This window comes from Chrysochloris asiatica, unplaced genomic scaffold, assembly GCF_000296735.1.
Source record: "Chrysochloris asiatica unplaced genomic scaffold, ChrAsi1.0 scaffold00249, whole genome shotgun sequence".
Classification (NCBI taxonomy): domain Eukaryota; kingdom Metazoa; phylum Chordata; class Mammalia; order Afrosoricida; family Chrysochloridae; genus Chrysochloris; species Chrysochloris asiatica.
In genome coordinates, this window is record NW_006408767.1 from 1,161,068 (window position 1) to 1,175,552 (window position 14,485).

At 39.1% G+C, this 14,485-nt stretch overlaps 1 pseudogene; it reads left to right on the forward strand.

Moving 5' to 3' along the window:
* The first annotated feature begins 1,729 nt into the window (after nt 1-1,729).
* Nucleotides 1,730-8,411, forward strand: LOC102838299 (annotated as a pseudogene).
* Nucleotides 8,412-14,485: the final 6,074 nt, after the last annotated feature.

Consider the following 14,485-nt stretch of genomic DNA (forward strand, 5'->3'; position numbering starts at 1 on the left):
TTAATTTTCATTTCAACAGATTTGTAAAATCACTATGAGTCAGAACCAACTCCATGGTACAAATCATGGTACAACAACAACAAACCAAAAGATAAAAAAAAAGTTCATGGAAAATGGAATTAAAAGATAACAAAATTTTTCCACGAACATTTGGAAGCCCCTTGTACATATACTGTCATTGTTGTTGTGTGCTGTTGAATGGATTCTCGTAGTGGCCCTATAAGACAGTAGAGCTACCCCATAAGGTTCCCTAGACAGTAATCTTTACGGGAACTGATTGCCAGGTATTTTTTCCCAAGGAGCTACTGGTTGGGTTCAAACTTCTACCTTTCAGTTAGCAGCACAGTGCTTAACCATTGTGTCACCAGGGCTTCTTAAATATATGTACTACTGCATCTGTATTCTAAAACACATGCAAGAAAAGTATAAAAATGGAAATGAAGTTTTTATATAATTCTCATTCTATCTCATATATGATGGAACAAAAATAAAACCTGGAAATGAAGTTTTTATATAATTCTCATTCTATCTCATATATGATGGAACAAAAATAAAACCTAAATCATTTATATTGGTTATGCATCATTAATGTATCAGATCTTTATTTAACACTTACAATAGTTATTCCAGGTCTGATATTCAATTGTTTACTTCTGTACTTGTTTTCAGTGTTGAAACTATTTTTGTCTTTGCTGAAAAAGAGACTTCATAAAAACAGGTGAATGGATAATTCACCATTAAACTTGAAAGTTGTTTGAGGTACCTCGTCATGAAGTAATCAAAGAATTACCTCCTCCCACCTCCCCACACACACAAAAAAACCATGCAAACCAAATTTCTGTCTAGTCTACTCCACTCATAGTAATCCTATAATACAGAGGAGTAGAGCTACCCTCATAGGGTTTCCTAGACTATAACTTTTATGGGTGGGAGAAACATGAGGCTTTCTGCCCACAGAGATTTACAGCCTTACAAATATTTACTGTGTCACTATGAGTCAGAACCAACTCCCTGACACACAACCACCAATCTTTATGAATATACACTGTGACATCTTCCTACCAAGGACCAGCTGGTGGGCTGGAAATGCCAGCCTTTCCCTGAGCAGCTCAGTACTTCACCACTGCACCACCAAGGTCACTTAATATGTAGTACAAGAGATCCTAGTGTAGAGCTGTAGGATAAACACTGGATGGTTCAAATCCCCCTGACGCTCCTCAGAAACCCTACTCAGGGTCACTATGAGTCTGAAACAATTCGATGGCACTTAACAACAATAATCATATGTAGTTCAAAAGATCTTCCTGGTCATTCCCCATCTCATTACAGACCTTTGTAAAGATCAAACACTTTAACATAACACAATAAGTAAAACCACCTAATGGCATGGTGTGCTGACCAACGGGGAGTAAGGAGATGCTGTCTTTTGGTACCTCAGAGCACCTACCTACTCCTCCTTCTTTACCATCAGGTAGACAGGACCGACTAACACACTAACCAAGGTGGGGTGCTATGTACCACCAGGATATTAAATATTAGCAAGGTTTCCTTGGTTACTATTTATATAGAAAATAAATATCAGAATTCTTGATGTTTTTGCTGCAACCTTGGTGGACTATCTTATATACACCCCACAGTGGAGACATATACTCTCAGGAAAGGACAGTAGACAGCCTGTGAAAACTACACAAACAGAGAATCATAATACACAGTGCTGTCCACACTGAGAATGGTGCTGCTCAGCAGGGGTGTCAAAACCCCAGCCCTGACTGCAGGTATACCTGATTCCAGGCTAGAGTGCTTGACAACTACCATAGTTTTACTTAAACAAGGCATCTGTTACATGGCTTTTTTGTAAACTTGCAACCCCTTCACACTTAGGCATACTAGGCAAATTTATGGGTATATGAGTTTGTTAGATGGATACACTGAATGAAAAACGGCATAATTCCTCAACCACTCATTGGTGACATGGGATTCCTGATACTTTGTTGTTATTGTTCCTTCCTTAACTCAGGGGTTAGTGCCAAACTTTATGGTATAGATACAATCATCCCCATACCAAACTTTACAGATTCTCAAGTTTCTCATATACTCTGGTAGCGTAGTGGTTACAAATCAGGCTGCGAAGCTAAAGATCATCAGTTGGAAACTACCAGCTGTTTCTGGGAGAAAGATGAGGATTTCTGCTCCCGTAAAGATTTACAGCTTCAGGAGCACTGTACAGGGTCACTATGAGTCAGAACCAACTCCATGGCACACCACGACCATTACCACAATGACGATGTAGTATTTACATAGACCCTTTACATACCCTCCTATATCCTTTAAATTATCTGTAGATTACTTCTAATACCTAATACAACAAGAATGCTATATAAATAACACTTTAACTCCCTTTAAGCCTTTCAGGGATTGCTTTGACCATTTAATTACACCCCCCAACAAATATTTTGACCAGTGGTTGGTTAAATCAGCCGATACAGAACCTGCAGATAGGAAAGGTGACTGTATTCAGTTCTGCAGATGAACAGGACGGCTAGAGGCAGGACTTACAATAATAAACCACTGTGTAAAATATTGTTGAAGGGTCTGGTCCTTTATCAGTTTCAAAATCTGGGATTGAGATGGTCAATTTTATATGTCAACTTACATAGACTATGGATGATCAATTTTATATGCCGACTTGCAAAGACTCTGGTGCCCAGTTTCCTGATCTAGACTCTGTTATGGAGTAGTTACGTGTGATTAAATCTGTTGGTCTTAAATAAAGCAGATTGTCCCCATTAATGTGGGTGGGCCTCACCCAATCATTGAAAACATAAAGAGTAGAAGAAAGCACTTTATTTAGGGTGCGTTCTGTTCCAAACTCTAAATAGATATTTTGGCGGAACTCTCATCTCATTCTTCCCATTGGCTGACCTACACCGAGCTTGGGATACAGACTATTTTACTTGTGATTTGCAGTTCAGTACTTATCTTACAGAGCCACCATGCTTTCATGCATTATAAGTTAATGCTATAAATACTAATATTATTAATATAACACCATTAATATAATAAATAGTAATCAATTCCAAATATCTCACAGCTGACTAGTACTGTTGTTGTTCAGAATTTAAAGGAGAACTTTCACTGAAATAGAAATGCCATATTCCTATTCCGACTCCATCTAGTAATTTATCATTCTAGCGTACAAGAAAACTAGGATCTGTGTGATAAAGTGTGTTCTTTATCAAACTGACATTTGAGTTTTTTAATTTGGCTTTATGAATATTTTCAGAATTGAAATTAAATGGAGTGCACTATAATCTCTAGTTACATCATCCTTTCTCCACATTGGCTAAAGCTAGGCAGTACATTCATCCATTTGCACCAGCTCTATCATTTTGGAGTCATAGTAACTAGTGTCCGTCAACATCTGAAATGCCAAACTACCTTCAGAAATACAAGCAGAACAACCTGAAGGTGATTTGGACAAAGATCGTCAAGAACCATCTTATCCCCTCTCCTTAAAGAAGCTTTTCCAAAGTTTCTCCTTTCATTACAGCCTGTAAATAGTGAACAAGGAACTGTAGATCTGTGCTCAAATGTTCATTTTTACCACAAATATGTGTGTGTAGCTTTACAGCTCATTATCAATGATTAACATGGAATTGAGGAGAAACAGTTATATTAACTATTTCTTATAATGATCTGTCCTCAGAAATATTAAAAAGCAGTGAGATGAACCAGGTTAATTTTTAATTACTTGTATTGAATTTTCTCATCTCACCTCAAGTGGAAGTCTTAATGATTTTTAAATGTCACCCATTAGCAGTTAGGAGGACAAGAAATAAGAAGCCTGAATAATCCTCAAAGTCAAGATGTGTAACTATCAAGAGATCATTTACTTACCTTACTTTATGATACTGTATCCAGCAGTAGATGTGTTGGATAAACACTGGACTTCTAACTGCAAGGCTGGCTGTTCAAACCCACCAGTTACTCCTTGGAAACCATATGCAGGGTGGATATGAGTTGGAACTGACTTGGTGGCACTTAATAACAGCAGTAACAAATCAACAGTTGCTGCTGGCTGTGTTATTAAAACTATGAAATGTAGATGTCTCTCAAGACCCCACCTCAATAGGTTCACTGGGTCAGACAGTCGAAAGAACACTTGAGGTGCGGGGGTGGAGATGGTTCATTCCTTTATTCAGCATAACAGTGGTCAACAGGGAAAGGTGTCTCAGGTAGCTCTTCTGCCCTCTTTAGCTCTCAGAACTCTCTCAGGCTTTCTTCCCTCCATCTCTTTCTTTCTTCTCCTCTATTTTGAGTCCTTATGTACTACTACAGCACAAAGAAGGTGTCTTGCCTAATATGACTCACAGATTATATAACAGTGTGACATCATTCTAATATGGCGGTATGCATAGCAATGACTTAGCATTCCCTGGTTTCCGTTGGAACCACTGAGTCACCCCTGGCTGGAAGGAGAGGGTCCTAATAAGCTATAGTCACTTCCTGGCTAGCACCACCTTCTGACCCAACAGATGTACAATTAAAGTGAAAATATTGCATTCTTCTCTATATCTAGTAATCAAGATAGTCACTCCATTGGAGAAGAAAATTAAAAGGATTGAGAAGATTTGTTTTCATAAATGTGCTCTGTAATTGATTGATTGCTCTTGTCCTAATGTTGGCTAATTTCTTACATTGATAAATGGAAAAAAGCTCTGGTAGTGTAGGGGTTTCAAATCAGGCTGTGAACCTTAAGATCAGCAGTTCGAAACTACCAGTTGTTCCATGGGAGAAAGATGAGGCTTTCTGCTCCCATAAAGATTCACAGCCTTGGAAACCCTGTACAGGGTCACTGTGAGTTGGAACCGACTCCATGGCACATAACCACCACCACCATGAATCCTTAGGATGTAAATAAAAGTCAACCTAAAACATGACAGTATATATCCTCAACTGTATGGTGAACTATCAATTTACCACAGCTTCTTGATGAAAAATAAATATTTAAAATAAAGGTTGTTTTTTTAAATGTAAAGAGTTTATAAAGTTATGCCTTATAAATGAAGAAAAATGTAAAGTATATATTCCTTCAAAATGCCAAAAGTTAATATTCAAAAGTTATTACGTGTGTCAAAATATATTCCCCTAGAGAATCCTTGGATGGGCTTTGCCCCTTTATGGCATTATAAGTATGTGCTGCCCACCTTTTGACCTTATTTCTAAGTTTTGGGTAACTTTTAAAATAGTCACCCCTAGAAGGAATTAAACCCCCCAAGATGGGACGATGTCAGAGGAATGGATGACTGAGGAACAAGGCAGCGGCCACAGCACCATCATAGCCCAAGAACATCCTCCGAGAAATTAGCCAATTCTGCCTGGCTGGCTTTGGACATATTGTCAGGAGTGAACAGTTTTTGGAGAAGGATATCATAGTTGGTAAGATGGAGAGTTGGAGAAAGAGAGGAAGACCCTCAACGAGATGGATTGGACAGGTGGCAGCGTTGATGGACTCAAGTGTGGCAGCGGTAGTGAGGTTGGCCCAGGATCGGGCATTGTTTTGTTTTGCTATGCATGGGGTCTCTATGAGTCGGTTCTGACTCGATGGCACCTGACAACAAAAACAAGCCTAGCTGGTGAAAGAATGGACTTGGTTTGCCAGAGAATTAGGGATTTCTGAAAGTGGAGAGGTACCATAATTTATGTCAGAAACAAGTTAAAACACAATTTCCAAGGAGAGAGTCAGAAAGGAGAAATAATTAACCCATCATTCTTACCAAACAAAAGTTCTGGCCACCAGCAGCTGTAGCCAACCACAGAGATGGTCGAATCAACATACGTTTTATTGACAAATCTGGAAGACAGTGAGTTCCTTCTCAAAAACTGTTTTACGCTCCCCCATGTGGTTGGAGTTCTTATAACCTTCTGGGAATCAATCTATTTGTCATTGTCACATTCCTTTCTCAGAATGTAATGGCTCTCCAGTCTTGGGAGTACAAGCTGCACGCCACCAAATCAAGGTCCCTTACATCCTGGGAGTAACTCCTCCTTCCCTCTTCAAACAAAGTCAATGATTTTATTGAAGACATCTGGGCATCTAGATACTTTCTTTCCTTTGAGGCCTGTAATCATGGCCTTCTGGTTTTCTTCCCAAGTTCCTTATTCTTCTAAGTTTTAATGAACAATACAGCACTAAACCCTTCAGCCTACATGTTCCAGGAGCATGTACACAAGAGAAAAATGAGTCAGGGAAGCAATGATTGAGAACACTGATTATAAGAGTTTGATCACAAAAACAAAAACAAAAACGTATTAACGTCCATCTTCTGCCTATAACTGATTGGAATACCTAAAATGGGGCTACAACGTGCCCAGTGAAGGAGGCTTCCTGTGGAGCTTCTGCAATACATAAGACTATAGGTGGAAGCCTGAACCACATCCAGATCCTCAGAGACAGAAAATTTCCACTTGGAAGGACAAGCAGACCAGCCTGGAGAGGCTAGAAGAAGAGAAGATACTTCTTGAAAGAAACACCTACAGGAAAAATACAAAACAATAGAGGCAGACCGACTGTTACTACAAGAACAAGCAAGTTGCTTGCCCAGGAGATATCAAGGCAAGTGGTCGGGTCCCGTCAGTGCAAACCCTCTTCCAAGACTAAGACTCAATGGGAATACACGCTCTGATTGGTGACCACGCTCGTCACCCATAAAGGGAAGTGAGGGAAAAACAGCAATGAAGCGGTGAGCTAAGCCCTACAATGTTCAATAGATTCCTGTGAACCCGGGTGGAGACCTGGTTGACCAGTGTGGCAAGACCTGGGGACTCTTGGGCCCAGAGTCAGTGACATAGCCACAGAGGACTAGAGTGACGAGTGAAGTGTCCAGCTGATAAGAAGGGAGGGCATATGCACAAGAACACCCACACTAGCAGATAATACCCACTTGACCTGGTTTCAATGACTAGATGATCAGAGCTCAACCAGAAGAAGAAAGAAGAGGAAAAAAAGAGTAATCTGATACAATTTGATGACCTTGACCTACACTTGGATGCAGTAGCTCAAAAGAGGGAACAAATCCTTACTGCAAGAATCATTCCCACCCCCTCCACACACAGAGTAGACAGGGATGGGCAACTTGGACATTGTCTACCCAAAATGGGCAGGGGGGGAGAGCTACAAAGGTAAGAAGTGACTGGCTTACAAGCTTTCAAGAGGGAACCTAGATCCAGAGGGCCTGGAGGAAGGTAGAATCTCCACTGAGTAGTATCTAATCTGTCTAGGCAGGGCTGATGAAATTAAACGCAGATAGGTCTCTTGTGATACAATAGTGAATAATTGTTATCAGGACTGATTGTGAGGGTTGGAAATGTAAAGGTAGACATTTTATAGGAAGGAGGGGAGTGATTAATTTTTCAATCTAGGAGCAGAGGTCCCTAGGACCATCAATGGAGAAGAGTGGAGAGTGGGACCCTACCCAGAGAAGCAGTGATGCCTGAGACGGAGGCAGAGACGATGATATGGAGAGATGGAGTGGCTGGAGACTATAGATCCAGAGAGGGAGAGGGGCTGTGTGCTGATGACCGGGGGGGTGTGGGGGGCAGGCTTGAAGGGTATACCCTTTGGTTGGTTGATGATGCATGGAGGGGATTGTAACCATGGCAATGAAATGATATATGATAGAATGAATGTAAAACTAATATTCTCCCATGTAAACTATCACATAATTCACAATAAAACATTAAAAAAACCAACATGTATTACCAATCCTTCTCTCATCATGAAGACGTCCTGGTTGTTGAAACAAGGCTATCATTGTTCAACATGACTTTTATGAAATATGTGGACTCCAGTCTCTGTTGCTTCATTCCAGGAAAGGTGATTGATCAACTTTATTGTGTATTGAGACATTCCAATTCTACCAGAGCCACTCAACAAGTTCATGAAGTATTTCAGTAGTTTAAGGGACATGTTCCACTTCTAAAGAAGAAATTACCAGGATCAGAGGTATCAGAAAGACTCGTGGGCGCTCCTCCAGTGCCAGGACCCTTTGCAGTGCTAACATCAAAGCAGCAAAAACCCTTCAAGACAAGAGGTTACCAAATTCCAACAACAGGTTAAAACAAACGGTGCTGATGTGACTGTTCTCAGGTGTGAAATTTCAGAGCTTTGCACCAAAGGACAAAACAGCAGGCACAGTTTCAGGACCAGGATCAAAAATTGTTAGAGGAGATCCCCTTACAGGTGAACAGAATGCATGGTTGGTAGAGCTGGAACACAAACTTTGAGAATCAATGAAAAGTGCAGTTCCTCAGGTTCTAGACAGAATGAGGAATCTCCTTGGAAACAAAAAAAGACAGTGGAAGCCACAAACTCTCTTAGGAAATCTAAACATCTTTGGAATAGGAAGTAAATTTGAATGTGGTTCTAGTTCCAGAGGAGATGTGGCTTAGTAGCTTAAGCAGTTAGGCATATCAGGACACTGTGAGCAACATACTGTTCCATAGGTTTCCTGGCTTTCAGAACACAATTTAACACTGTAACTGTTTCATGGTTAAGACTTTCTTTCCCGCTTCTCCTGGGTGAACTGATGCACAGAACCTTTTTACTTTGCAATGGATTTGTACTAACCAGGCCTGTTCTATGGTGTTTTGAGGAGTTAGCTCTTATCCTGTGCAGATAATGATTAAAGTTTGTTTCTGCATATATGCACATTATATAAGTATGGTAAACCATCTTGACGGGCTAGAAGTTAAGTTTAAATTCAGAAACTACCCTGTTCACTTGAAAGAAAAGACCTGCTTTTTAAATGAACACTATTTTTTTAAAGTTGACTTTTTGTTACATTTGACCTTTGTCTGGAATATCTGACAAGTAGTGAATGCTTTTTGAAGTTAACCATTAAAGTAATGGTTAACTAAAATGGACTTCCATAGTATTAACTGTAGAAGGGGTCTCTACAGTATTGACAATATATTTTATAAACTACTGGCAAGGGACTTACCTAGTTGTTATGTACATGTTTTCAGTTCTCTTTAGGGACCATGTCCTACATTTGCATGGATGGATGGATGGATGGATTGCCTATTCAACTCACTTTAAAAGTTCTTACACTAGTATTGATCTTGAACCTCTACATTTCGCTTTTTAAAGCAGCTTCATAGTTTATTTAAGTGCTTAACAATTTTCCAACACAACAGCTTGCCCCTAGAGGGTAATTGTTAGTCCATTTGTCCTTCAGTTTTACAAGGGCAAGATAATATTGAAGCCCGTTGCATTTTCTATCCTCTGTAGGGCTCAGGTACACTGGCTAAGGCACAGCCTCAAATTCCAATGTTCTTTCTATTAATAGCGGACCTCTGGTAACTAGTGCTCTGCCTCACTCACCACTATGGCACTTACTCATCAAAGGTGACTGAATAAGGGACACAACTCTGGGATGCAGTTTTGTCATTGAAGCAGATTTCATTGAAAAAAAATTGCACTATGAGCAAGTATTTCATTTCTGAGCAGGTGACCTTGGATAAGCTTTTTAATCCTAATTTTGACCTTTCATTACCCTATAATGTTCAACAAAAGCTTTCATTTCTTTTGTGCTCCTGATTAGAGCTTGTAACAGGAAAAGCATGTCTTGCACTGTCCAGCCTTTTGAGTGGTCACTTTAACAACTGTTATTTTGTGTATAGTGGTTAGTTTTCCCAGCTGTATATTTTTGAGACATTATTCAAGTATTATTGTCCTCATTTTAATTTAATGCACTAAATTATTTAGCCATTATTTAACTATTCAATTCTTTTAAGCAACTGTTGCCTTGGAATTCAGTTAGTTAAAGTAAATTTAGATGTAAAATAGAATGTGATCCCTTTCCAGGTGGGAGTTTGACACCTCTATAAATGTAGTGTTTTGGTAAGTACTTTCATTAAATAAAAGCACAAGGTTACCACTTTTACATCCATCCAACATGATGTGGTTATGCATCCTTTTGATTAACCTTACCAAATGAAACTTTTTCCTATCCATTTTCTATATTGTCCTGGTATGGTGCTGTGCGTTAATGCACCAGACTGCAAAGCCATTTGAACTGCAAGGTCGGTGGTTCAAGCTCACCAGCTGCTCATCAGAAACCCTATATAGGGTCACTATGGGTCAGAACAGACTCAATGGCACTTAAAACTAGCAACATAATAGTGTCCTTTGATTTTGGTCAATTCTTTGTCTAACTTTGAAACTCCATTTACAATGTAGTATGTTTTTTATGAAAAACCATAAAGTAACACCCAAATATTTCAATTTTTGTTGAGATAATTTTTAAATAAACTATTCCCCCCCACAAAAATGTCTCTCCCTTAAATGTATTGAACTGTGTTCTCCCTCCAAAAAAAAGGTACATCTGTGTCCTAATTCCTGAAACCTGTGAATATGGCCTTATTTGGAAAATCATCTTGGCAGAAATATTTTAGATGAGATTCTGGATTAAGACGACAAGTGTCCTTATAAGAGACGATGAAAAGAGAAAGCACATCAGAGGAGAAAGCCATGTGGCAATGGAGATAGAAATTGGAGTGGGTTGGTTGCAAGCCAAGGAGTGGCAAAGATTGTCTTCAGCCATAAGAAGTTAGCAAGACATGGGGTGGATTCTGTTTTAGAACCTCCAAAAGGAACCAACGTTACCAGCATTGCAATTTCAGGCTTTTGGTCTCCAGAACTGTGAAATAATTAATTTCTGTTGTTTCAAGCAACCAAATTTGGGATCATTTTTATAGCAGCTACAGAAAACTAATACAGCCCCCTTTGTGAACATCAAGACTGGTCTCCTTATGTTCGGTCTGATCATTATATAAGTGCAACAAATATTAATTTGTCTATTTCAACTGCCAAAATACTTGTGGATGAAAAGAAATGACTAATATCTAATTTGATTATGAGCCCTGATAAACTCTTGACCTCAAGGTTGATTGGAACCACAAGGTCAGTGGCTCAAACTCACCAGCTGCTCCTCAGAAACCTGGTACAGGGCCATTATAAGTAGTAACTGGGAAACCCTATACAAGGTAGCTATGAGTAGGAATGAACTCAACAGCACGTACCACCACTACCAACAATTTGATTATAAAATTATTTGGAAATCTCTCAGTGCATGACACCTAAGGAGCACTCCATTTTTTTAAAAAATGGAACACGTTCCAACTAGCAATAGGTTTTTTTCTGCCTGTGTATGTGTGTTTCCATGTATGGGCAATGTTGTGAGGAGAGTCCTATAAGATCTTCATTCACAATGCTCAATTGCTCATTTAGAGCGCTGGAGTTTCTAAAACTACAGCAGCCACATTCCCTAAGTTCTTTTCTGTCACCATCAAGAAGTTGAGTAGCTATTTGCTGATGGCTGTCCTAAGCACATTTCAAGCTCAACTATGACTTAATCTGGATTCTCTACAACAGCAAAACCAATGAAGCATATATAAATATAGAGAGAGTAAAATTTTCTTTTCAAGGAAGTGGCTCATGCAGTTGTGAGAAAATGGCTCATACAATTATGGGGACTGACAAGTACCAAATCTATGGGTCAGAAAAACAGCTGTAGACCTCTGCTATGTCACATGTTTGCATGAGCTGATGAATTAAAAATCTGCAAGTCTAGTAGCAGGGTGGAGGCTTCTGCAGACTTAGGAGCCCAAAACCTGAGGCCAGATGATAAGGAGAGTGCAGAGAGGAGATAGACCACCTTGCGTTTGATGATAAAGTCTACCACTTGACCCCTGCCATCCTGGGATCCAATCATCCCCATTGTAGTTGATGTTGTGAAGCATTGTTGAGGCAGTTCCTACTCACAATGACCCTGTTTACAGTTTCCAAGGAGAGACTGGTGGGTTTTCACTACCAGTTTTGTGGTTAGTGGTACAATGCTTATCCTACAGTCCCACATCAGGACTAGTCCTAGTAAATTTGGGCAGTTCTTGCTGTAGTATCTGAATTGTATAAAAGAACAACCATAGGAGTCTTCAAAGATTCTAGGGTTCCCTTCTCAAAGTTATTCTTCACAGTTGTGATAAAAGACGAGTCCTTTGGCTACTCCCTGGGTGGGTCTGTGGTGCTAACATAATAAATCCACTCTACCATTCCAATTTTCCTAAGGCTTTAGATATCTTCTACTACAGTATATTGTGACAGTTCTGTATTCCACTTCACTTAGTATCGGCTACACTGTGGTTAATGTTGTAGTCAATCAAGTAAATATTAGACAGTAGCATCACTAGGGTTGGTAACACATACTGTCATCCTTCCACGGACCTCCACCCGTGCCAGATTACAAAGAATATTTTGTAATGCTTAATATTTATCCTAATCCTAGAATAACATACTTGATTAAATGTAATATTTCTTCAACTATATGAATATTAATAACAAAATTGTGTTGTAAAACATCTCTACATTGAATTACAACTTTGTTACCTGCAACCATGAATGGAAACATTTTTTTCCCTCCTTTCCCTTTAATTACTACTTCATTCACACAACAGTCATTAATATCATTTCACAAATACTAATGACCACAAGTGTTGTTGTTAAGTGCCATCAAGTGGATTCTGACTCATAGGGTTTCCAAGAAGCAACTGGTGAGTTTGAACCGTCAACACTGTGATTCAAACTGACTTCAAGGTCCTGAGCTTTATCCTACAGAACCACACCATGTAGATTTCTGGTAGCTAAAACATCAGAACTTTGACAAAATGAGCAACTATTAAAACACCAGCGTTAACGAAAACAACATGTGCTTAAAGTACATGCAGATAAAACCAAGTGATTCAAAGGATCATTGTAAATTGACAGCGCTGTCCAGAGTACATTGTTGTTGTTAGGTGCCATCAAGGAAATTCCAACTCACAGTCACCTAGGCACAGCAGAATTAAACACCTCTGAGTCCTGCACTATCCTCACAATTTATTGTTATGTTTGAGCCCATTGTTGCTGTCACTGTGTCAATCCATCTCCTTGAGAGATTTCCTCTTTTTCAATGACTCTTCACTTTACCAAGCAAGCATGATGTCCTTCTCCAGTGACTGGTCCTTTCTAACAACATGTAGAAAGTGCACTTCTAAGTACACTTCTAAGGAGCATTCTGGTTGCACATCTTCTAAGACAGATTTACTTGTTATTCTGGCAGTCCATGGTACTTCCAATATTCTTCTCCAACATCATAATTCAAATGCATGCGTTCTTCTACTGTCATCCTTATTCATTTTCCAACTTTCACACACATATGATGTGAATGAAAATACCATCCGATAAGGCGGTTCAGACCCACCTTAGTCCTCAAAGTGACATCTTTGCTCCTTAACACTTGAAAAAGAGCATATGGAGCAAATTTACCTAAGGCAATTTGTTGTTTGATTTCTTGGCTGATGCTTCGATGAATGATGATTGTGGATCCAAGCAAAATGAAGTGTTTGAAAACTTCAATCTCTTCTCTGTTTATCATAGTGTTGTTTATTAGTCCAGTTGTGAGGGTTTTCTTTACATTGAGGTGTAATCCATACTTTGATCTTCATCAGTAAGTATTGCTAGTCCTCTCCACTCCCAACAGTCATCTGCATATCACAAGTTTAAAATATATTGACTTTCTGCTGAAATACTGCACAAAATATTTAGTAACTTATTTGTGTACTATTCCCCCTTACAGTATCACCAGCGTAGTCCGAACTCCCTGCACCTCCAGAGTGATGAGCACAACGCCAAGAATGTAATCAATGATCACTGAATTGTACTTGGAGAAATTGTTGAATGGGTACATGTTCTCCTGTGGATATTTTCAATAAATAATAACAAGAAAATAAATTACATTTAAAAAGAGACGTGAAGAGTTATTCTAATCAATTATTAATTATTCTTCTTTCCTTCACTTATTTAGTCATTTATATCAGAACAAACTGATATTTTATACTTTGGGTTATAATCCTGTGTGCTATTTGGTTTATTACTCAAATTCGTTTATGTTTTTTGGACCTTGGTAACATGTTCAGTTGGTTCCTCTGCACCTCTGACATTTTCCTTCTTTGGTAATTGTTGTATGAGTGTGATTTTGTGTTTTGGTTAGTTGGTTGGTTTTATGGCACTATGAGCAGTTCCAGGATCGTCTTGTACAGTTACTGCCCTATTCCTAGAATCATCTGTTTCTCCAACGAGTCCTGATTCATTTTATTGTAGCGTGGTCTTAGAAACCCAATCTGGGTGCAGTGTGCGTATACACTATCATTGGGATATTTCTTTTAGGTCTTCTCAGAAGACGGAGCAAAGAAACATATGAAAGGAAACACATTTCCATAAATGTCTTTATATGCAACCATCTTTGTCAATATTAAATTAAACGTGAATTCCTATTGAGGTCTATGACTCTAATCCATTACCATGTGAACCATCCTCGCCTCCTCCCCTTGCTTATTTATAAATTCCCACCCAACATGGGAGAAATCTGACTCCAACCATCTGTCA